The sequence below is a fragment of the Aotus nancymaae genome, unplaced genomic scaffold (genome assembly GCF_030222135.1).
Source record: "Aotus nancymaae isolate 86718 unplaced genomic scaffold, 86718_ANA_hifiasm-v0.15.2.pri h1tg000019l, whole genome shotgun sequence".
NCBI classification, from domain to species: domain Eukaryota; kingdom Metazoa; phylum Chordata; class Mammalia; order Primates; family Aotidae; genus Aotus; species Aotus nancymaae.
The window spans coordinates 6112254-6137270 of NW_026988431.1; the positions used below are offsets into that span (position 1 = coordinate 6112254).

Sequence of the window (25017 nt, forward strand, 5' to 3'; positions counted from 1 at the left end):
AGTATAGTGGCATGATCTTGGCTCACTGAAACCTCCACCTCCCAGGTTCAAGCAATTCTCCTGCCTGAGCCTCCCAAGTAGCTGGGGTTACAGGCACATGCCACCCTGCCCAGCTATATTTTTGTATTTTTAGTAGAGATGGGGTTTCACCATGCTGGCCAAGCTGGTCTCAAACTCCTGACCTCGTGACCCTCCCATCTTGGCCTCCCAGAGTGCTAAGGATTACAGGGGTGAGCCACCATGCCCTACAATAATTTCAGTCTTTTAACATTTATTAAGACTTGTTTTGTGGCTATCCTGGATATGATCTATTCTGGAGAATGTTCCATGTGTACTTGAGAAGAATGTATATCTTGCTGTTGTTGGGCAGAGTGTTCTGTATATGTTGGTTAGATCTAATTAGTTTACAATATTATTCAAGTATTCTATTTTATTAGTGATCTTTTGTCTAATTGTTCTATTCTTTATTGAAAGTGGGGTATTGACATCTGCAACTATTGTTGTACAAGACTATCTTTCTTCATTCATTTTTGCTAATTTTTGCTTCATATGTTTTGAGTTTCTCTCAGTGGGTGCATGTATGTTTATAATTGTTATATTTTCTTGATCGATTGACTCTGTCATCAATATATCATAACCTTCTTTGTCTGTTGTGACAACTTTTGCTTTAAACTCTATTTTATCTAATACTAGTTTTTTGGTTTTTTTTTTTGTTTTTTTTTTTTGATAAATGCTTTTATAGTGGTAGATACAGAGGAAGAAATGCCAAATTAAATACTAAGGTGTACCAAGAAGGCATCTCAAAGGGAATTCCCCTTGAAATTTGTCTTTTTTTTAAATATATATTTTATTGCATTTTACTTTTTGGGGTACATGTGAAGAACATGCAAGATTGTTGCATAGGTACACACATGGCAATGTGGTTTGCTGCCTTCCTCCCCATCACCTATATCTGGCATTTCTCCCCAGGTTATCCCTCCCCAACCCCCCACCCCCAACTATCCCTCCCCTAGTTGCCCCCAAACCTGTCAATTATTTAAGGAAATGAGCACATTTCTATTCCATACTTTGTCTTAACATTTTGATATTCTAAGATGAAGTAGTACACAGATATCAATTTGTTCACAAATATTAATGAATGATACTGTTTGTTTTGTTTTTTCTAGAAAGCAGTTTCTGAGGTTAGGGTAAAGGAAATTAAAGGAGGAGTTGAGATACCTTAGGAGAAAGAAAAAGTCAGAAAAACATATTTTTATTGGTTAAACACTGCCCCATAACTTTGTCTAAGTCATTGCTACATAAAGTACAATCTGTGGATCAGTAGCATTAGCATCACCTTTGGGTTTATGGACTTTAGCCCAGATCTCAAGTACTGGCTCAAGATCTTTGGAAGAGAGGATAAGAATCTGCATGTTTACCAGCTTTCCAGGGGGTTCTAATCCATGCTAAATTCTGAGAACCACTAGTCAAAGTGATGCTTACTGAGTTTTTCTTACTTGTATCATAAAAATAAAAATATTCCCTTGTATTTCTGTGTCACTTTACTATTTACAAAGGTGGTTTTTTTTTTTTAAGACATAATCTTGTTTGTATCATGAAAGCCCCAGAATTGTTTTCCTCTTTTAACAAATAAAAAACTGAATGTCAGAAACAAGAGAACTTATCTGACTTTTCCAGAGTGGATATTCAAATGTCAGTCTCTTGACTTTGAATCTGGGATTCTTCTAATATTACCTATATGCAAAGAAATAAACACTTTTTTTAAAAAACTGAAAAGAATATGCCTTTCCTAGTATAGTTGCTCAACTTCACACATTTATTTTTCATTCATTCATTCATTCATCCACCACTCAATCACTACATACTCAGCAAATATTAATTAAACACTGTGTTAAGGCATGCTGTGTATATATCCAGAACATCTATAGCTATCTAAAGTCATACTCAAAAGTGATGGCAATTTCTGTTTATAGTTTTGGCTACAGTGATGTACTTTTAATCATGTATAATTTTATTACATACTCTTTTAAGTAAGTTAGTCACAAGGCTTCAGCTTCTTAGTGGTTAAACTAGTAGTTCTCCAACACTATTGCCTATTAGCATCACCAGGATCTTTCAAACATCCCCAACTCCAACCTTTGCTACAGACCAATTACATCAGAAATCTCTGGGGCCAGGACCCAGACATGGTTATTTTTCAAGCTGTCCAGGTGGTGCTAACATGTAGACAAATGAATAATCAGTAAATTTGAGAATATAAGCCTAATTCTAGTGCCTCCTAAGGAAAGTTTTCCTGACTTGCCTCATCTTGAAATATCTCAGAAAGAGGGAAAGGGAGAGGGGTAGGAGGAAAGAGAGAGAGAGAAGTTGGAGAAGGGAATGGGAGGGTTGAGATATGTTCTCTGCTCTGAAGGTCTTGCTTTTCTCAACTTTCAACATACAGACATGTACCTGTTCAACTTAAAACAAGCCCATTTTCAGTACTTCTCAGAAGTCTATGTCTAGACAGATAAATATAGTTTATAAATCAAGTGTTCTCTCTAAAGCTTTGGTGAGTATCTAATCATTTCTTTAAATGATTCTAGCTTAAATTAGTAGAGTGTCAGAGAGGGCTACCATTCTGCTTTGGAATTTATCGGACAAATAATTTACACGCTCACTGAAGTGTGAGCTACTTCAACTTACAAAATTTCCTTCCCTTCTACGGTCCTACAGCCCTTTGTCTATGTCTTTCCTTTGACATTGCACTTTCTATGATGTCTAAATAATATAATATATATAATTTATAATAAAGTCTGTAATATATGCATGCCTTTGAATGGCTTCTCACAGAAGTGACTTCAAAGTTAGGAAAATCTAGGTTTGAAAACTGTCTCAGTTACTGGCAGTATGACCTTGAACTTGTTTCTGCATCTCTCTGAGCCTCAGTTTTGCCGTTTATAAAACAAGGTTAGTAATACTTGGCAGCGTTAGTGTGAATATATGATGCAAAATATTTGAACTACCCAGTGCCTGATGCATTGGTCCTCAACAATGAGATTTCCTCTTTCCAACTGGTCTTAAGCTCCTTTATCCTTTTTCAAAGTATCTTCATCTTTATTATCTCATGTACTTTTCTCACAAATAAGATAGGCTAGAAGTTATCTCTGGGTCACAGAAGAGCAAGCTGAAGTGCCAGACAGTTAATGGGATGACTTCAGGAGACAATTATTCATTCTCATTATAAAAGATGCTTATAAAGGGAAAAATCCTAAGCAGCAATCTAATTGGGGAAAAACAAGAAAAAAAAAAGGGCTAAATGTAGTCATCCACTTTGGTGGTTCTGAAAATGAATACCAGCATAAGCAAAGTCAACAGGGGAAAAATATGCTTTTAGTATTTAAAATTCATATTACCAAATGAAAAGTGCTGTTGTGGTTGCGTGCCAGGATGGTAGGTGTTAGGTTTTTTGCTTTTCTCTATTTTTTAAATTTAACCTTCTTGTTTTATGTCTTCCTTTATTAAATAAAACGTGTAATGCCAGAGATGAGATAGCATATGTATGTATTCATATTTCCGTATAAATAGATATGTAGTCCAGTTCTTACATTAGACTGAATGAATCAGCATCTCCACAGATGGGACTGAGACACCAGTATTTCAGAAAGCTTTCCAAATAATTTCACTGTGCAGTGATTCTGAGAACCAAGGATCTCGACCAATGTTTCTGGAGCAGTAGTTCTGGAATATGACTGGGATTCTGCATTTCTGACACACTTGCTTCCCAGTGATATAGATTCTCTTGGTCCTTAGACTGCACTGAATAGCAAGGCTATAGGGGAATTCTTATGCCCTCATTTTTGAAGTATTAGCACATGAGTTACAAAATCACTTTTGGGGCCTGCTTCATTAGTTATGAACATGAGGGTTTAGGCTAAATCATCTCCAAGCTTACTTTGCCACACCAGACCTGTGTGCCTTATTACTAGCAAGACCAGGAGTCTCTTATGTTCCACAAGGAGTCAGATCACTGCTGCTTCCACCCAGCATATATTGAACATTTGGCTGTGAGGCTGTAGAACACTAACTCCTACTCCCCATGGGACAGAGCGAGGCAGGGCAGGCTAACCCTCTGTGTGCACCAAAATCACATGGAATGCTCATTTTAAATATCCTAGAGCCCTGTGTGCAGAGATGCTGATCTCATGATCTGGGCTGGAGCCTAGAAATGAGTGATGTTTACAATAATAATAGTTGGCTGGGTGCGCAGGCTCATGCCTATAATCCAGCACTCTGGAAGGCCGAGGCAGGCAGATCATGAGGTTAGGAGATTGAGACCATCCTGGCCAACATGGTGAAACCCTGTCTCTACTAAAATACAAAAAAAAAAAAAAAAAATTAGTCAGTGTGGTTTCACACACCTGTAGTCCCAGCTTCTTGAGAGGCTGAGACAGGGGATTCAGTTGAACCCGGGAGGCGGAGGTTGCAGTGAGCCAAGATTGTGCCACTGCACTCCAGCCTGGCAACAGAGCGAGACTCCGTCTAAATAATAACAATAACAGTAGTTAACATTTGTTGTATGTTTACTATATATCGGGGGCTATTCTGGAATTTCAGATCTTCACAGTGATCCTAGGAGATCGAGAGTGGCATTATCCACAATCTACAGACTGAAAAACTGATAAAGAAGTTAAGTAATTTGACCAATGTCATCCAATTAGAAATTACAGACATTGGATTCTATGGTGAGAAAATGTAGCACAGTTAGATATTGAGGTCTTTGACTCAAAGAATTCTCATTAGAAAAAGGAAAGAAAGGTGGCCGGGTGCGGTGACTCACACCGGTAATCCTAGCACTTGGAGCCCGAGGCAAGTGGATCACTTGAGGTCAAGAGATCAAGACCCGCCTGGCCAACATGGTAAAACCCCATCTCTACTAAAAACACAGAAATCAGCTTGGCATATGGTAGTAGGTGCCTGTAGTCCCAGCTACTCTGGAGGCTGAGACAGGAGAATTGCTTGAACCCAGGAGGCAGAGGTTGCAGTGAGCCGAGATTACGCCACTGCACTCCAGCCTGGATGACAGAGCAAGACTCCATCCCAAAAAATAAAAAATAAAAATTTTTCAGAAAGGAAAGAAAGGAAAAATTAAAGCAAAAAGTAGTAGAGCTAGTACACAGAAGAGTATGGATTCACAGTCTGAGAGGCTGGCTGGAGGTCCCAGACTTTGACTCTGCTGGTTGTGCTGCAGGTGGCTCCCAGGTCACTCCTTAAGTTTCCATTTGCAGATCCACGGAGCCTGCAAATGAGCTGCATAGGGATTTCCAAGGAGCTTTTGTAAACTACAATCTCCTGAATCCTCCTCTCTTGCATGTTGATTCCTAAGGTCCAGCACGGAGCCCTAGAATCTGCATTTTAACCATCATACCCATCTTCCCCAAGCGATTCTGATGCACACCCAAATTTGGTTATCACTGGAAGAATAGGACTTAGAGGCTAGCAGCCTGAATTTGCATTCTAGCTCTGCCATTTCACATCTCTGTGTCTTTACTCATTCATTCATTCATTCTTTCAACAATTAACAAATATTTGAGCAGCTACTGTATGCCTAATACTGGATGCTGGATATTTAATGGCAAACAAAACAGACAGAAATCTCTCTTCATGGAGCTTACATTCTGGTTCATCGGAGGGTGCTGGTGGAGAAAAATTAAGTAGCAAAGAGGGTCAGGAGTAGTGTACGTTTGGAGTTCCCAAGAAAGACCTCATTGGGAAGATGACATTTGAGCAAGGATTTAAAAAAGAGAGAGGGCTGTAGGAAGGGTGTTCCTGGCAAGATGAGGAGCTGGTACAAAGGCTCTGAAGTAGGCGTGGCGTATCTAAAAAACAACAAGGCCGACCATCCTGGTCAACATGGTGAAACCCCGTCTCTACTAATACAAAAAAATTAGCTGGGCACGGTGGCGCGTGCCTGTAATCCCAGCTACTCAGGAGGCTGAGGCAGGAGAATTGCCTGAACCCAGGAGGCGGAGATTGCGGTGAGCCGAGATCGCGCCATTGCGCTCCAGCCTGGGTATCAAGAGCGAAACTCCGTCTCAAAAAAAAAAAAAAAAAAAAAAAAAAAAAAAAAAAAAAACAACAACAAGGCCAATGTAGAGGGAACTGAGTGTGTAAGGGAGACAGTAGAAGAAAATAAATTCAGAAAGGTAACAGGGAATACATCACGTAGAACTTTGTAGGCCACTAAAAGAATTTTGGCTTTATTCTGAGAGGGAGGCCGTTACAAGGTGTTGAATAGAGTTATCTGATCTCTTATGTTTCAAAGGATCCTCTGGTTGCTGGGTTGATAATAGACTATGGTAGGATAAGGGCAAAATCATGGAGCCCCATTGGGAGGCTGTTGCGATTATCCAGATCATACTGACTTGGAACAGGATGGTAGTTTTAGAGGTGATGAGAAATGATTACATTCTGAGTATATTTGGAAAGTGGAGAAAACAGAATATGCTGAAAGCTTGGGTTATAAGAGGAAGAAGTAAATGATCTTCTTTAGTAAATTTCAATTATTGATTCATTTTAAAGAATATTACCTGGGCATTGTGGTGTACACAGTTACATGCTGGTTTCTGTGCAAAGTCTAGGGAGGTACAATGGTAAGCTAGACATATGGCACCTGTCCTCATGGATCTTACATTCTAGTGACACAGGGACAACATGTACCTAATTGTCCGGGTTGTTATGACAATGTTAGGTGCATAGTACAGAACCTGGCACATAGTTGAACTCAATACATAGTTGATATTTCTATTATATAGGATACCTAGCATTTGACAATGTCTGGAGACATTTTCTGTTGTCAAAATGACAGGGCTGGGGGCAGGAGGGAGGAGGGTGCTACCAGCATATAGTGGGTAGAAGCCAGGGATACCGCTAACTGTCCTATAAAAATAGGACTGCCTCCCTTTCCTCTCCACCTGCCTCCCCACTGAAGAATTATCCAGTCCTAAAATGTCAGTAGTGCTCACGGTTGAGAAACCATGAGATGAAGGAAAGGTAAGTAAAGTTATTACCCAAAATCATAATCATGTGGTCATAAGCAAAACCAGTGGTTTGAGAGGAAAAGTGTCCACACTTTCATAAGTGTTATGGACTCTGGAAGGACGTCATCATGTCACTAGTGAAAGAGAATACTCGAACAAGTGTGTACTGTCCTAGCTTTGTTTTCCAGAAATGGTCCTCTTTAAAGGCAACCATCCATTCTTTCTGCTCTTCACCAAACAATGAGGGAGTAATTTTTCTTCTCGTTGAAAAATCCTGTTTGCCTAGACTGGGATGTGGGACATTCTAGGAGCAGGGAAAGTCTGTTTGAAGGTGTTTTATTCTGGGAAAATTAATGGGCAGACAATGAAAAAGAAAAGAGACAAATTGTTCTTTTGGTTCCAAATAAATGCTTGTTTTCTGACACTGCCTGAATTTAAATGGTCCTCAGTTTGACTGCGAAATTAACACTTCTTTGAGGTTAATTGTGGGGGTGGGGTGCAATTCACACCACTTCCAGAGCTATTGTCTGTCTGGAATGCAGAGCGAGCAGCAGCCGGCAGGTGGTATATACCCTTTAACCAACACTTGCTTTTGCCTTGACCGACAGCTTCCTTCTGGACCCTAAGAGCTGCCTCATTATTGAGGGCATGGGTTTTGCATGAAAGACTCATAACTCATACTTACAGAGTCATCGACAGCAAGTTCAGCATCTTTAGTTTTTAGCTGGAGGAATTTGGGAAAATCTTTTAGAAGCTTTTAAAGTCAACAAGTTATATTTTTAAGTTTCCTTCTCTACAATTGTGTGATTTTAGGGATCTCAAGCTCTATTTTGTGGTACAGTTTCTCTAAAGTTACATCATGACATTTGTTAGTAAACCAAATGGTCTTTGGGAGAAAGATACTTACGCAGATAACTTTTTCTTTTGGGAGGGAGTAAAACAAATACCTGTTGATAATTCTTACATGTTATTAGGATTCTTTCCATAAATACTGAACCAACCAGTTTTAAGTGCTATCATCAATGCCAGTTATTCCATAACCTACATACCAGAGAGCATTAGATTTTATCATTTTTTCTAGTTTTGATTAGTTTACTATAAAACCAATTTTAGGTTTTTTACATTTGAGTATCTTCATCCATTAAGGAGCCTATCTACATGCAACCATTCTCTCTTTCTGTAGACTGTAACTTGGATATTTTAAACCTGACAGAAAGTGATAGTAAATAGGGTTCTTCAGCCTTAACCAAGTGATTTTTATTTTGTGTTTATTTTATTTTATTTTTGCCACACTGAAGATTCAAGGAAGGGATATTGAGGCTATAAAAAGAATGTTATTCTAGAGAAGATTTTTATTTCCTCCAAACTAAATTTTTTAAATAATAAAGGAAGCATTAGATATCTTTCTTAAATTTGTTATCAAGGAAGGCTATCAAATCTATCTTTTCTGCAGGTCTTCACTGGGAGCATAAATTTTCTACAGTGAAGGAGTAAGTGCAGACATATTTCAAAAACAAAAGGAAAACTGGATGATTCATTGCTACACACCATGCAATCATCCAGGACTTTTGTGCTTTAGAATCTTTTAAAAGGTCTGGAGAACAAGGGTGAAAAAAATGTACAAGAAAAATCCAAAATTGTTCCCAGATAATGTGTTTTATTAAATTTACTTCTCCATCTCAACTTGCTCCTAAATTCTCCTACCAGCCTGCCTATCTCTTAGCGTTCATTCTCAACACGTAACCATGACCCGAGTAAACAAAATTCTGTCATATCTACTTTTAATTATCTTTGTTGCCAAAATAATATATGTTCATTGTATAAAAATTAGAAAAACATATGACAAAAGAAGAAAATGAAACTCCATCTATAAATTCCACACTCCAGAGTTAGTAACTGTTAATGCCTTCAGTTATATTCTTCCAGATATTTTTCCATCTATATACGTATATATTAAAGTAATATTTCTTCAAACTAGCTTTTATTCCATTTTCTTCATTTAACATGCTACTAACACTTTCTGGGTCAATTTTTTTATAGAAACCCATCTTGATTTATTTATATAACATTCTATTATAGAATCCTAAGGGTGTTTCTGATTTTCTACTTTAAAATTTTTATTTGTAGTTAATACCTTGTCACTTTATTTTTGTGCATATCTTTACTTATTTGCTTACAGTAAATTCCTAAATGTGGCACTATTGAACCAAATAGGGATGCCCACACTTGGGCCCTTGACACATATTACTGGCAGTTCCTTAAAATTCACACTGATGTTACTTGTCTATCCACCACCAGGTGATTGACATATGATCCTGAGGGGGCCTTGTATGGTCTTTCAAGCAGATAGTCTTTGGAAATACAACAAAGGATTTGGGAAATGTAGGTGGCTTAGTTGACTGAAGGTCCACAAATCATCACAAAAGAACTTTCAAAGGTGACATTTTACAGAGAGTGATTTTATCATTGTTTCTGTTATGATTGCTGGTAATGAGGTAGGTGAAAGGCAAAATTGAAAGGGCTTTCCTTTGAGGAGAAAAACAAAAACTTCTCACAGTAACAAATTCAAATTTCACTCAATAAAGCTAAAAGGATCACTAAATGCAGGCTTATTTAAATTAAAGGTAAATTGAAAATAGTTAAAAAAAATGTACTCTACAATGTGGAGATTCCATTTTTAATATATATTAGAGAATCCCTGCTTATAATAGTATGAAACTGGAAAAATAAATGGAAAACAACTTAAATGTCCATTAATAGGAAAACAGATTAATTATAATATATGCATACACTGAAATGTAATTTGGCAGATGAAATATCCCTACATAGATCAACATGGATAGACTTTTAAAAACATAATTGCAAGTAAAGACAGATGCAAAACAATATACATAGAACAATAAAACAGAGAATAATACTATATATTAAGAAAAAAGTATATATATATATATATTTATATTAACCGGTTAAATATATATATATAAATATATATATTTATATATATTTATATATATATAAAATCCAAACCTGTAATTACAGGTTCCAGGTGTTTAATTACACACCTGTAATCCCAGCTACTCAGAAGCCTGAGGCAGGAGAATCACTTGAACCCAGGAGGTGGAGGTTGCAGTGAGCTGGGATCATGCCACTGCACTCTAGCCTGGGTGACACAGCGAGACTCCATCTCAAAAATAAAAATAAAATAAAAATGTACACTGCTCATGTAACAAATATGTTGCTCTAAAACATTATGTATTCCCTCAAATGAATTAGAATATGGTGAAAGTGGGATACATATCCTTGAAGTTATGTATCTCTACAAGCATCTAGCCCAACATTTATATTCTTAACACTTACTCAAGAAATACATATTCACTGAATTGAAGTTCTTTTAGTTTAAAAGAATGATCTCAAAAATGTAATCCTCTATCTGTTCACCAATGTAAGCCCTAGGAACTTGATGATGCACACTTAGGTATTCTGCTTCGTAGCTTATCACGTTTATAGAAAACTGCAAATGCTCACTATAAAGTTATTGCAATTGGCTGCCTATTCCCTGGGAGAAAAAGCAAACTTACAAACTTTACTCACCCTACTACTAACTTGTAAACCGACACCATCTCAGTTCCTTGGTTCAGTGTGAATTCACTGTAGTAGGTCAGAACATGCCTATAGTCCATTGTTTCTCTTTGGCTTAAAACCTCTTTCTGGAAAGAGTTTTAAAAAGGAGAGGAAAAGAGATACAGAGTCAGTGTTGCTAGATAAAAATACAAAATCCCAGTTAAATTTGAATTTCAGATAAACAAATAATATTTTAGTATAAGTTTGTCCCATTGAATTTCAAATAAATAATACATAATTTCTTCTATAAATGTATACAAATATTTCATGGGACTGATTTATACTAAAAAAAGTGTTTAATCGGAAATTCAAATTTAACTATGTTCTTATTTTCTAAATATGGTAAACCTATCCAAAGAGTAGCTAATCTGACATGTAACTGGAGGCTAAGTGGGAAAACAAGAAATAGAGAGTAGGTTGAAAGTGGTTGCTGGCAAAGAAAAACAAATAAACAAACCAAACACCCAGTTAGTTATCCTGACAGCATATATTTTATTTGAAAACCATATACAGTTTTTTCTATTCCTTATTTGCATAGAGGGTTCCACTCTAAATTGTGGACATGTTTGAACCACTGAGCAATGAATATAATCTCAGTAGCCACAGTCATCAGTTTGTCATTGCCTATTCGATGGGTCCTCATGGGTTTTACCAGCCCCTGAAGGGAAAAGCCAGCACCACTGTTCTCTCCCTGGAGACACAAATTGATCTGGCAGGCTGGCTTAGGGGCCACCTTCTCAAAACTCAACTCTGATGCTACCTTCCCTTTCACTGATTAAGTAAAACAATATTGGAGTCTTTTCTCACTTTGGATTTGAATATCATACAGCAGTGTGTGCTGGAGCTCCCTGCACCAGCTTGAGGGAGATGACAAAATATTCTCTAACCAGGTAACGGTCAGCTCCTTCTTTGACAAGGTGGAGACGCTGAAGCCCTTGTCCTGGGTCACAATCATTTTCAGTGCCAAGTTCACAGCTTCATCAGCTTCTAGGACACAGGCATACACTGAGTGCTTAAAAACATTTTTTAAAAAATACCCCTTCCTGTTCCTCTCTAAGTTACAAAAATAGAAGGAAGTGGGGTGTGGGGAGGTAGAAAGAGAGGTGTCAAGCAGACATTCCCTGGGTCTGAAGGAAGCAGCAGACTCCACGGTGTCTCACACCTTCTCTGGGTTTGTGGAGAGAACTGATGCTGCTTACTTACCCTGTTGCCTGCATGTAGGTCTAGGGAGGTTAATATCTTCTCTTCACTCCTTGGTTTTACTTGCAATAGTTGTGGAGGTGAGAATTTAGTTACTGGGTTTTTTTCACCTTATGTTTTGATCACGTGGGATTTAAAGTTACTTTCACTTTTGCAAACACTGTAGCCCTGATGGGGAAAAGTGCAAACCCTCATCAAGGGCCCCCTAGTAAAGGAGGCATTGGGGAAAGATATTCCCATGGTTCTCATAGTTCTCAGAGCTGTCAAAGGCCACGAAGCTCCTGAAGTGACAGGCTTTGACCACTGGCTTTCCAATTCACCTTGTTTTACTTCTTCCTCACAGGAGTAGAGCAGGGGAGGTACTATGTCCCCATTTTATAGAGGAGGAGACTGAGACTGGGCTGGGTAGCCAGAAAGCAGAGGCAAAATAAAAAAGAGACTGAGTCATCTGGCATTTACAAGACACTAAAATCACTGGAAATGAAATGCAATGAAGATAATGCTATTTTCCAAAACCACTTTCAGAAAAGACTTCATGTGGGTTGCTTTTCCAAGCCATTTAGGGGAAGAAAAGGAAGGGGCAGGAATAATACTCCAAAGGGGCTGGAGATAGCTGGAGCTCAAGCTGCTTTCTAAGAAGGGATGGGAAATTTGCATAGAGCTTTTCTTCTGCTGAGTTCGGACTGTAAGCATAGAGGAGGAAAGGTGTGATATTTTCCTCAGCAATCATACGATCAAAGCCAACACACCTATAACAAAGGACAGATTAACAAGAGAAAAGCATAACACAGTTATTGCATCAAAGTTTTATGTAACACGGTGCCTTTAGAAATGAAAACTGGGAGATCCAGAGAAAACTGACTATTTTTATGTTTAGGTTCAGTGAAAAATAGACAGACATGTAGAAATGTGATTGGACAAAAGGGTATGATCTAATGATAAGTGGCAAACCCAGCAAGGCCTTTCCAGAATCTTCTTGTCTTCTCTGAGTAACATTCCTTCCTCCTGGATATGGGACAGAACCCTCAGGAATGAGGTCTTCAAACAAGAAGGGAGAAGGGGAAAAGTATACTTTTTAGTTTTTATGTCTTGCTTTGGGCGAGAAGAGTTCTAGTTTCTATGACCCACCTTGCAAAAGGGAAATTCTGGTTACTATGATTTGCTTCTGGAGAGAAAGAGGGCAGGAAACCAGAGGATGGGAGAACATCAGGAAGACATTGTTTCCAAGGCCCTTTCATTGTCCTTCAGTTCAGAGTATTCAGCACACCAAGGTGCCATTCTTGTGTTGTGAGCCCCAATATAAGTTTGGAGTTAGAGCCAAATTGGTCTGGACAGTTGAGCAAAAGTAGTATTTTTCCCCATGCAGCTTCCACACTGCCACCCAGCCTCTCCTCTAAATGGCAAACACTGACAAGGAGAAGAATAAGACAATATCTCTTTTCTCACTGATGGAATTCTCGTTTTGAGGAAATCTCTCCTTTCATGATAGTGATAAAATTTTGGAAGTTGGAATGCAGAAAGGCAAATACTGACTGACTAAATAGACCAAAGAAAGCTGTTCACTAGACATCTGAGGAATAACACAACATGAAAGCCAGAAGTCTACGAAAAGGCTGGGTGTGGTGGCTCACACTTGTAATCCCAACACTGTGGAAGGCCAAGGTGGGAGAATTGCTTGATGCCAAAAGTTCAAGACTAGCCTGGGCAATGTAGTAAGACTGTCTCTACAAAAAACAAAAGTTAGGCATGGTGGCATATGCCTAGCTACTCAGAAGGCTGAGGCAGGAGGAACATCTGAGCCCAGGATTTGGAGGTTACCATAAGCTATAATCATGCCGGGGCGATAGAGTGAGATACTGTATGCATGAAATAAAAACAGGATTCTATTTTTTAAAAGCGAAACATGCAGACAATAAGAGTGAATTTTAGAAAATGAAAATTGGAAAGCAGAAATGAACATCTCAAGTAATGTGCTAGAAGATAATTTTGCTGAAATTTTTTGGAAAGTAGAGCAAAAATGAAAAATGAGAGAGAAAAAAGTTTGCTAATTAGAGGTTAGAGAGTGTCCAGAAGACTAACCATCTAAGTAAAAGAAATTTTAGAAAGAGAAAACAGATAAATTATTAGTAAAATAAGAAAATTTTTCAGAAGTAAAAGTCTTATTGAGGTTCACCCAAATAAATAAAAACAAATCCTCACTGAGGCCCACCAGTATAGTGCTTTAGAACACTAGGATAGAAGACAAAATCCCAAAACTTTCAGAAAAGCAAAAAAAAAAAAAAAAAAAAAAAAAAAAAAACCTTACTTTAAAAGGACCAAGATGCAGAATGGCTGTAGATTTCCCAATAAAACAGTAGAAACTAAAAGAAAAATGGAGAAATTCCGAGGGAAAATAGTTTCCAACTTAGAATTCTATGCCAAGACAAGGAATAAAATTTCAGCATGGATTAAAGACATTTTTAGATATATAAGAGCTTACCATTTTAATCTCTTATGTCCTTTCTCAAAAAACAATTATAGGAAGCACCATCAAAATGAGAGATTAGGGTTGGACATGGTGGCTCATGCCTGTAATCCCAGCGCTTTGGGAGGCCGAGGCAGGTGGGTCATTTGAGGTCAAGAGTTTGAGACCAGCCTGGCCAATATGGTGAAACCCCATCTCTACTAAAAATACAAAAATTAGCCGGGTAGTAGTGGCACGCACCTGTAGTCCCAGCTACTCAGGAGACTGAGGCAGGAGAATCGCTTGAACCTGGGAGGCAGAGTTTGTGGTGAGCCAAGATTGCGCCACTGCACTCCAGCCTGGGCAACAGAGAAAGACTGTGTCTCAAAAAAAAAAAAAGAGAGAGAGAGAGATTAAACCAAGAGAAGGAAAGAGAAAAATCTGAGCAATCAGCTAAGGCAGGCCAGAATTCAAGACCCTTGGCTCAGATTTAGGGCTCCTTTCATTTTACTTCTATTTTGTCAAGTTATCATGCACAAAATTGTATAACATAGTTCAACAAGATGACTTATGAAAGTTAGCCCCTTGGGGCCATATTCTTTTTCCCACTACTTCCTATGCCTGACAATCAACCACTTATCTCCTTTTGCTGTCTCCTTTGGCATTTGCTTTCAAATAGTTACATAATATAGTCCAAATTGAATTTTCCATTTTAGCCATTTCCTATTTATTCCCTAATGTGGAAGTTAAAGATGTGTTTCCCTCTCATTGTCAGCACCCGCCACAACCAAACACCCTATGCTTTTTAGATGGGTCTGCTTATCCAAAAAGTTGGCTTTTACCTTGATTTCCACATGGTATTAAAACTTTAGCTTTTGCTTCCTGTCATTCAAGATTTTTTTTTTGCATGATGTGCGTGTGTGTGTGTGTGTGTGTGTGTGTGTGTGACCTGATGATTGAGACTATGGATTTGAAATAAAGCAAAGACAGGGAAGCATTAAAAATAAAATTTTCTATAATCAAGATGAGCACACAAATGTGTGAATAAGATTTTCAACAGAAACATAACAGAGACCAGGCAGGATATAGGGCAAAATAGAGAAAGTGATAATAAGTAGACTTATCAGGGCAATGCAAGTGAGAAATAAAAGCAAGTTCAAGATCAAAGAAAACACTCAGCTTTCTTACTTTAGATTCAAATTGGCAATTAGCCTAGACTACCTTCCATAATGACCACAGAAGGGCTATGCCATCCAAACAGGAAGCACCGGCCTCGGGAATCTTTAAAATCCATGATGTGAACTTATACTCCTTTATCTGCCCAGGTCCTCTCTCTTCTTATAGGAACATGCAGACTTTCTTTTAGAGAACTGTTTCTCTCTCCAGGCTAACCATATGGTTCTCACAGGGACTACCTATCCTAAACATCTTATCCTCTGGCCATATTGATGGACTGCAAAGTAAACAATCCAAGGCCAGGCCAATTAGAACCCCTTCCTGGGTTTTTTAAGGATTGTTATAAAGGGCTGAAGGAGTTCAGGAATTGCCACACCAAAATACGCTGCTTCATTATACTAATTTCTTTGAGCTGAAGGCACTTGGAAAACAGCAAATGCAGGTGACAGAGGTCTCGGAACAAGAGTAACTCCATCTTGAATGGGGCTGTGTTTCTGATTGCTTGTAGAATCTGCATGGTAGGGAGGCTGCTTTTTCAGTCTTTTCAAGAAACATTGACTCATAACTTTTCTGTTTGAGATGGAGTCTCACTCTTTCAGTCAAGCTGGAGTGCAGTGGCACAATCTTGGTTCACTGCAACCTCCATCTTCCAGATTTAAGCAATTCTTCTGCCTCAGCCTCCAAGTAGGTGGGACTAGAGGCATACGCAACCACATCTAGCTAATTTTTGTATTTTTATTAGAGACAGGGTTTCACTATGTTAGCCAGGCTGGTCTACAACATTTTATGTTATTGAATGTCACAATTTACAACTGTTATGTATCTTGTATTCATTACCAAGTTACTGTAGCTGTAGTTATTCTGATGGGAGAAGTCAAAATGTAGAGCTTTATATGCAGTCAAAGTTGTCAGCCTAAAACGGACTGTTATAACTATAAGGTATTTTATGTAAGCTTCACGATTACCTCATGTATTCAATAAGAGGTACACATAAGATAAAAAGAGAGGATTCAAAAGCATATCACTACAAAAAATAAATCATAAAATCACAATGAAAAACAGCAAGAGAGGAAGAATAGAACAAAGGAACAACCAAACAGTCAAAAATAATTGACAAAATGGCAGTAGTGAGTCCCTACCTATCAATAATTACTTTAAACGTAAATGAATTAAATTCTCTAATCGAAAGACAGAGTGACTGAATGGATAAACAAAACAAAACTCAACTGTATGCTGCCTACTAGAGACATGCTGTAGCATTAGGGACACACATAAGCTGAAAATACAGCAGAAGTAGCTATACTTATATCAGATAAAATATACTTTAAGTCAAAAACTTCTACAAAAAAGAAAGAAGGTCATTACATAATGGTAATGGAGTAATTCACCAAGAGGATATAACAATTATAAATATATAGTAGTCCCTTAATATCTGTGAGGGATTGATTTTAGGACCCCCTGCAGATAAAAAAAATTCTCAAATGTTCATGTCTGTTATACAAAATGGCATAGTATTTGAATATAATCCACACATTTTTCTGTATACTTTAATCTCTAGATTACTTACAGTACCTAATGCAATGTAAGTACTATGTAAATAGTTGTTGCATTGTATTTTTAGGATATAATGAAAAGAAAAAAATGTTGGTACATGTTCAGTACAGGTGCAACCATTCATTTCTTTTTCAAATATTTTTTATCTACAGTTGGTTGAATTCACTAATGGAGAACCCACAGATATAAAGGGTCAACTGTAAATGTACCTAACATGAAAGTATCTAAATGTTTAAGTAAATATTAATAGAACTGAAAGGAGAAATAGAATTACAACAATAGTAAGGGACTTTAATACTCTATTTTGAATAATGGACTGATCACCAAGACAGGAAGTCAATAAGAAAATGGCAAACTTGAACAATATTTTTGTTGTTGTTGTTGTTTTGTTGTTTGTTTTATTTTTTAAAATGGAGTCTCACTCTGTCACCCAGGCTGGAGTACAGTGGTGTGATCTTGGCTCGCTTCAACCTCTGACTCCCAGGTTCAAGTGATTCTCCTGCCTCAGCCTCCTGAGTAGCTGGAATTACAGGTGTGTGCAACCACACCTTGCTAATTTTTCCATTTTTAGTAGAGACAGGATTTCACCATGTTGGCCAGGCTGGTCTCGAACTCCTGACCTCATGATCCACCCGCCTTGACACACTTCTAAACAACCAGTGGGCCAAAGAGAAAATCAAAAGGAAAAACAAAAAATACCTGTAAGTAAAGCTGAAAATACAGCATGCCACAACTTATGGAATACAGTAAAAACATTCTGAGGGAGAAGTTTATACAATAAATGCCTACATTAAGAAAGAAGAAAGACCTCAAACAACCTCAATTTATACCCCAAGGAACTAGAAAAAGAACAACTTATGCCCAAAGTTGTCATATGGAAGAAAATTATTAATAAAGGTCAGAGCAGAAATCAACTAGAAAAGCAATAGAAAATGTCAGTAAAACTAAGAGTTGGTTTTTTGAAAAGATGCAATTGACAAAAGTTTAGTTAGACTAAGCAAAAAAGAGAGATGACTGAAATAAATGAAATTAGAAATAAAAACGGAGATTTACAATTGATTTCACAAAAATGCATAGAATTTATGAACAATTCCATGTCAACAAATTGGGTAACCTAGAAGAAATAAATTTATTCTGAGAAACATATGACATAATGAGATTGAATTATGAAAAACATAAAATCTGAACAGACCAATAATAAGATTAAATCAGTCATCAAAAAACTCTCAACACAAAAAAGACCAGGACCTGACAACGTCACCTGTGAATTCTTCTAAACATTTTTAAAAAGAATAAATTCCCTTCATTCTCAAACTCTTCCAAAAACTTAAAGAGGACAGAACACTTCCAAACTTATTTTATGAGGCTGGCATTACCCTGATACCAAATTCAGGTGAGGAAACTACAAGAACATAAAATTACAGTCAATATCCCTGATGAACAGAGATGTAAAAGTCCTCAACAAAATACTAGCAAATTAAATTCAGCAGCACATTAAAAGTCTTATATACCACGATTAAGTGCAATTTATCCCTGAGATGCAAGGATAGTTCAACATACATGAATCAATAAATGTGATACATCACATTGACAGAATAAAGAGAAAAATACATGACAATTTTAACAGATACAGAAAAGCATTTGACAAAATTCAACATCTTTTTATTATAAAAACTCAACAAATTAGTTATGAAACAAATGTATTAACATAATTAAGGCCATGTATGGCAAGTCCACAGCTAACATCACACTCAACAGTGAAAAGCTAAAAGCTTTTCCTGTAAGATCAGAACAAGACAAGGACTTACACACTCACTGCTTATATCTAATATAATGCTGGAAGTCCTGGCCAGAGCAGTTTGGCAAGAAAAAGAACTAAAAGGCATTCAAATTGGAAAGGAAGAAGTAAAACTGTTTGCAGTTGACATATCTTGTATTTACCCTAAAAATTCCACCAAAAAAACCATAAAATTGTTATAATAAACCAATTAAGTTGCAGCATACAAAAATCTGTAGTGTTTCTATATACAAACCATGAGATATTTGAAAATCAAGAAAACAATCCCATTTATACAAGCTACAATAAAAAAAAACAAAGTACTTAAGAATATATATATGTATGTGTGTGTGTATATATATATATATATATATATTTTTTTTTTTTGAGATATAGTTTTGCTTTTCTTGCCCAGGTTGGAGTGCAAAGGCACGATCTCTGCTCACTGCAACCTCCTCCTCCTGGGTTCAAATGATTCTCCTGCCTCAGCCTCCCAAGTAGCTAGGATTACAGGCATACACCACCATGCCCAGCTAATTTTGTGTTTTTAGTAGAGATGGGGTTTCACCACGTTGGTCAGCCTGGTCTTGTACTCCTGACCTCAGGTGATCCACCAGCCTTAGCCTTCCAGGTGCTGGGATTACAGGTGTGAGCTACCGTGCCTGGCCCTTAAGAGTAAATTTAACCAAGAAAGTGAAAGATCTGTACATTGGAAACTATAAAGCATTGATGAAAGAAATCAATGAAGACTCAAATAAATGGAAAAATATCCTATATTCTTGGATTGGAATAATTAATATTATTTAATGTTCAGATTATCCAAAGTAGCCTACAGATTCAATGCAATCCCTTTAAAAATTTCCATGAGATTTTCCACGTAAGTAGAAAAAACAATCCTAAAATTTTTTATGGAACCACAAATGATCCTGAATAGAAAACCAAAAAGCTGGAGATATCGCACTACCATATTTCAAAGTGTACTATAAAGTTAGAGTACTCAAAGCAGCATGATACTGCCAAAAAAAAAAACCCAAAAACTGAAACAAAACCCAGACTTGTAGACCAGTGGAACAGAATAGAGAGCCCAGAAATAAATTAATGCATTTACAGTCAATTGATCTTCAACAAAGGTACCAAGAACACACAATGGCTGGGCATATAAGCCCAGTACTTTGGGAGGCCAAGGGGGGTAGATTACTTGAGATCAGGAGTTTAAGACTAGCCTGGCTAACATGGCGAAACCCTGTCTCTACTAAATTACAACAATTAGCTGGGCGTGGTGGTGCATACCTGTAATCTCAGCTACTCGCGTGGCTGAGGCACAAGAATTGATTGAACCTGGGAGATGGAGGCTGTAGTGATCCGATCCAAGATCACACCACTGCACTCCAGCCTAGGTGACAGAGCAAGACTCCATCCCCAAAAAAAGAACACACAATGAAGAAAGAATATTCTCTTCAATAAATGGTCCTGAGAATCCTGGATTTCCACATGCAAAAGAAAAAATTGGACTGTTAAACTGAACACAAAAATCCACTTAAAATGGAAAAAAGACCTAGCTATAAGACCTGAAATCATAAAACTCCTAGAAGAAAACAGAGGAAAACCTTCTTGACATTGGCCTTGTCAGTGATTTGTCACATCTGTTGTTTTCTGGTCCCGTAGGCCCCCATGCCTCTCCTACTAGAGGGTTTCCATATCTTCTGGGCCCCTTATAAGAAGGTTACATATAACATCCCACAGCCTTATTATATCCCACTGCCTGCACTAATATGGAATTTCTGCCGGAAACACTAGATTTACTTTTCTGTACCACTGGGGTGTTTCTTTCCAATTAGTTCCTGCTATCTCAGTATAAATAATGTCATGGCATTCTTCCTTTCTCTGGATGACATTCACTAGAATCACAGAATCACGCAATATTCGAGCCAGAGATTTCTATGAGACAACCTCATGTGACAACAATCTCCTTGAATGCCCTTGCATGATCAGCTCTGGGCAGAGGCATCAGAGGACCGAGCGGGACCAATGTGAGGTGAGATAATGAATGTGATGATTACTCTGTGAAGCTCAGTGAATCCACGGCCTTATCCCAGCTGTGGGATGCAGACACCATTTGATTGAAGAGCCCAAGCATCAGAGCCAGGTAGACCTGATTTTAATTCCTGTCCCTGTGCCTGTGAACTTGGGCAAGTGATACCTCTGTATACCTCACATTCATCATCCATAAAATGGGAACAATAGTGTCTACCTCATATAGTAAGACAGAAAGCAAAGTCCCTAAAGCAATTGAAGCAGTCAATATGTAGCAGCTTAAAAATGGCAGAGCTCTTAGGTTTTCTGGCTCTGGGGACATTGAACCCCAAGATCAGGGATACTTTACTCTCAGTCTGCCAAGTCACTACAACAGTATACATACCTGCTCTAAGAGACAAGTTTTAGTTTAGGGTTCACCTTTAATTTACTGGGTATATCTATGTAAGTTGCTTTAGTAGTAATAAACAGCCTTTCTATTTGATTTTTTTCTTTCCTAAGATATTCATAATATAAATAAGTAAGATTTGTATAAAAAGTAAAATGCATTCATGGTTCATCTAACTGGTACTAGGATAATTTTTCTAGATATGTTCATCTGTCATCTATTTTGCCTTTCTTTCTGAGTTTGATATCAGTCCTAGCCAGTAGTCCCAGCTACTCTGGAGGCTGAGGCAGGAGGATCACTTGAGCCCAGGAAGTCGAGGCTGCAGTGAGCTATTATCTCACCACTGCACTTGATGCTAAGTGACAGAGTGAGAAACCATCTCTAAAAAACCACAACAAAATGATCTCAGCCTTCCTTAATTCATTGAGAGCAATGGTTCTCAATCTGAACAATTTTGTCACAGGGAAGGTTACAGATATTTGGCAATATCTGTAGATACTTTTGATCGTCACATCTGGGGAAAGCAGCATCACTGGCCTCTGGTGAGTAGAAGTCAGAAAGATGCTAGCCAATATTTAATGAACAGGACAGTCCACAACAAAGAACTACCTGGACACACAGGTCAATAGCACCAAGGTTTAGAAACCCTGATTTAGAGTGAGGCTCTTCGGCTTGTAAGAATCAAGAGAAACTTGGCTTGCGTTTGGTAGCTCAGCAGCCTCACTTCTAAGACAAGCACCTCCCATGAAGCTTTGATTCCCTCCCTCTTCCCTAGCTCTGACAAACAGCTGTTTCAAAATAGTAACACACAAAGTGTATCTTAAACATATGGAGTCAAGAAATTCAGAGTTAAGGTTTAAAAATTCGAGGCTGGCACCCTGATGTTAAAAAAAGACAATGCCTGAAGGTGCCAGGGTGTGAGCTGAAGACAAAGTGTAAGCTTTTAACTCCAACCCTGCTACTTTTGGCTTCTGTGGGCTTAGGTCAGACTCTCTCTGCTATCCTGGGGTGGTGTTCTGTGGTTTCCTTTTGAGTTCTATAGAACTTGAAGACACAAACATTGGCAATATACAAGGCAGGTCTCGAGAGATGGAGGCATGAGCTACTTAAGGTTTCAAATCTAATTTTTAAAATAATATTTCTTTAATAAAACCACTAAGATGTGGCACTTTATGTTCTAGATTTTCAAACTGTTTCTATCACTTATCTGTTTAATAAATCAGTTAACATGTTAATTTTTTGAGGTTGTAACTGCAAAAGATAAGATGGCACAGCCAAAAAGCATAGCAGCAAGAAACAGAAGCAAAGTGGATTTCAGCCCCACCACTGTTCACATTTTCAACAAGCTCCATAACTTCTCTGAAGCTCCCCTCCCTCTTCTACAAAATTGGGGAAAATAATCTCTACTTCATGGATGAACATTGTATATAAAACACCAATTATAATTGGTATTTTATGCCACTTATATAACATACAGGCCCTCAATAAATATTAATTCCTTATTAAAAATCAAGGTCTCTCTTTAGTAATGGAATCAAACTATATAAATACAAAAAGGTAAACTAAAAAATTCAAAGCCATGAATGGCATTTCAGCCTGCTGCCTGGAGAGTAGAGAAGGTTACAGAGTGATCACCCATGATTACTTAGCCCAGTACCAATAACTACCAGCTACATGTATTCATGTGAAGACAGAGAGGAGGACCAGGATACCAAAGGTAGAAAAGCCAAGGGCACATTGAGAGGTCATCAAGTTTTTATAATTAGCTGGACTGTAGCATATTTACAAGAGTATGATCAGAGGTGACGCTGGAAAAGTAGTTAGTCTATGCTAGTCAGGTATCAACACAATTATGATGTGTAGTAACCACCACAAAACTTGATGAGGCTGGGCACAGTGGCTCACACCTGTAATCCCAGCACTTTGGGAAGCCAAGGCAAGAGGATCCAGTGGTCAGTAGTTCGAGACCAGCCTGGCCAACATGGTGAAACCCTGTCTCTACTAAAGATATAAAAAATATTTAGCTGGGTGTGGGGGCCTGCACATGTAATCCCAGCTACTGAGGCAGGAGAATCATTTGAACCTGGGAGGCAGAGGTTGCAGTGAGCCAGTATCATACCATTGCACTCCAGCTTGAGCAACAGAGCAAGACTCCGTCTCAAAAAAAGAAAAAAAAACTTAATCTACATTAGCAAGCCTTTATTCTCATACTCATAAATCTGCAGGCCAGGCACAGTGGCTCAGGCCTGTAATCCCAGCACTTTGGGAGGCCGAGGCAGGTGGATTGCTTGATGTCAGGAGTTCAAGACCAGCCTGGCCAACATGGTGAAACCCCATCTCTACTAAAAATACAAAAATTAGCCAGGTGTGGTGATGCATGCCTGTAGTCCCAACTACCAGAGAGGCTGAGGCAGAAGAATTGCTTGAACCTGGGAGGTGGAGGTTGCAGTGAGCCACTTGCGCCACTGCACTCCAGCCTGGGTGACAGAGCAAGACTCTGTCTCAAAAAAAATAAATCTGCAAGTCAGCTGAGGTTCAGTTGACCTAGATTGAGTTTGGCTGGGTAGCTCTGATTCCCCTACTATACATTAGGTAGCTTAAATCCAGGCTGTGGATTGAGCTCAGTTCTTCCTCATGTGTGTTAATTTTGGAGCCAAGACTAAAAGAATAGCAGGAATCCAGGGTATGTTCTTTCATGATTGATTTGGAGCATAAGAGCTGAGTCAAATCATAAAAAACACAGGTAAGACCTTTGCTCTTGCAACATTTACTCATCTTTCATTGCCAAAGCAAGTGACATGGGGTGAGGAAGCAGACCCAGCAGGAGGACACAGCAGAGTTACAAGGCAAAGGTATGGATGTACAATCCTATCACAGGGGAGTGAAGAACTAGGACCAAAGCTATAATCTATTGCAATGTCATATGAGGGCAGATCTTAAATATAAAAGTAATAGCTGTGAAAAAAAATCAGTTGCAATAGGGCACAGTGGCTCACACCTGTAACCTTAGCACTTTAAGAGGCTAAAGTGGGAGGATTGCTTGAGCCCCAGAGTTTGAGACCAGCCTGGGCAGCATAGCAAGACCCCATCTCTACAAAAAATCTAAAACTTTGCCATGCTTGGTAGCACACACCTGGAGTCTCAGCTACTCAGGAGGCTAAGATGGGAAGATCACTTGAGCTTGGGAGGTCAAGAATGCAGTGAGTCATGATTGCCCCACTGCACTCCAACGGAGGTGACAGAGTAAGACCCTGTGTCCAAAAATAATAAAATAAAATAAATTAGTTGCAATAGAAAACCCTTAAAAAGAAGTGATATGCTCAGAGCTACAGCAGTGTATAGAATAGAGCAGAGAAAAGATGACGAAGGCAATTAGAAAAGATTTTCTGTTGCTAGGAGGAAAGTCAGGAGGAGCTGCATTTCAGAGGAAGTATCAGAAAAGGAGATAAAGGGTTGAGATCATAGAATTTAAATAATTTAACTATTGACTGGCTGGTGGGAAAGGATAGTGCCAAAAAAAAGAGGAGCCATCACAGATAAATTTGGAATTTCAGAGTTTGGGTTTTGTAGTCTGGGAGAATAGTCAAGTTATCCATAATAATAACATGTATATTTTATTGAGTACATATTGTTTGCCAGATAATGTATTAAGAGTTTGGTAGATAATTTTTTAATCTTTGCAATAACACAGTGAGATAGGTACACAGTCCTTATCTTTATTTTTGAGATGTGGTAACAAGCTACGTAACTTACCCAAGATCACAGAGCTAAAAAGTAGTAAACTCAAGATTGACAGGGAAGTGAT

The 25017-nt window shown here is 38.2% G+C and overlaps 2 long non-coding RNA genes across 2 annotated transcripts in view; one reads left to right on the forward strand and one right to left on the reverse strand.

Annotated features, from left to right (window-relative positions):
- The window catches only part of LOC105705616 (uncharacterized), a 226775-nt gene that overhangs the window by 195204 nt on the left and 6554 nt on the right, over positions 1-25017 (forward strand). The window lies entirely within an intron of this gene.
- Positions 1025-11940, reverse strand: LOC105705581 (uncharacterized). The gene is made up of 3 exons (XR_001104697.2): positions 11844-11940; positions 10611-10726; positions 1025-1734 (listed from the first exon to the last, which is right to left on the reverse strand). It is a non-coding gene; the product is annotated as an uncharacterized LOC105705581 (long non-coding RNA).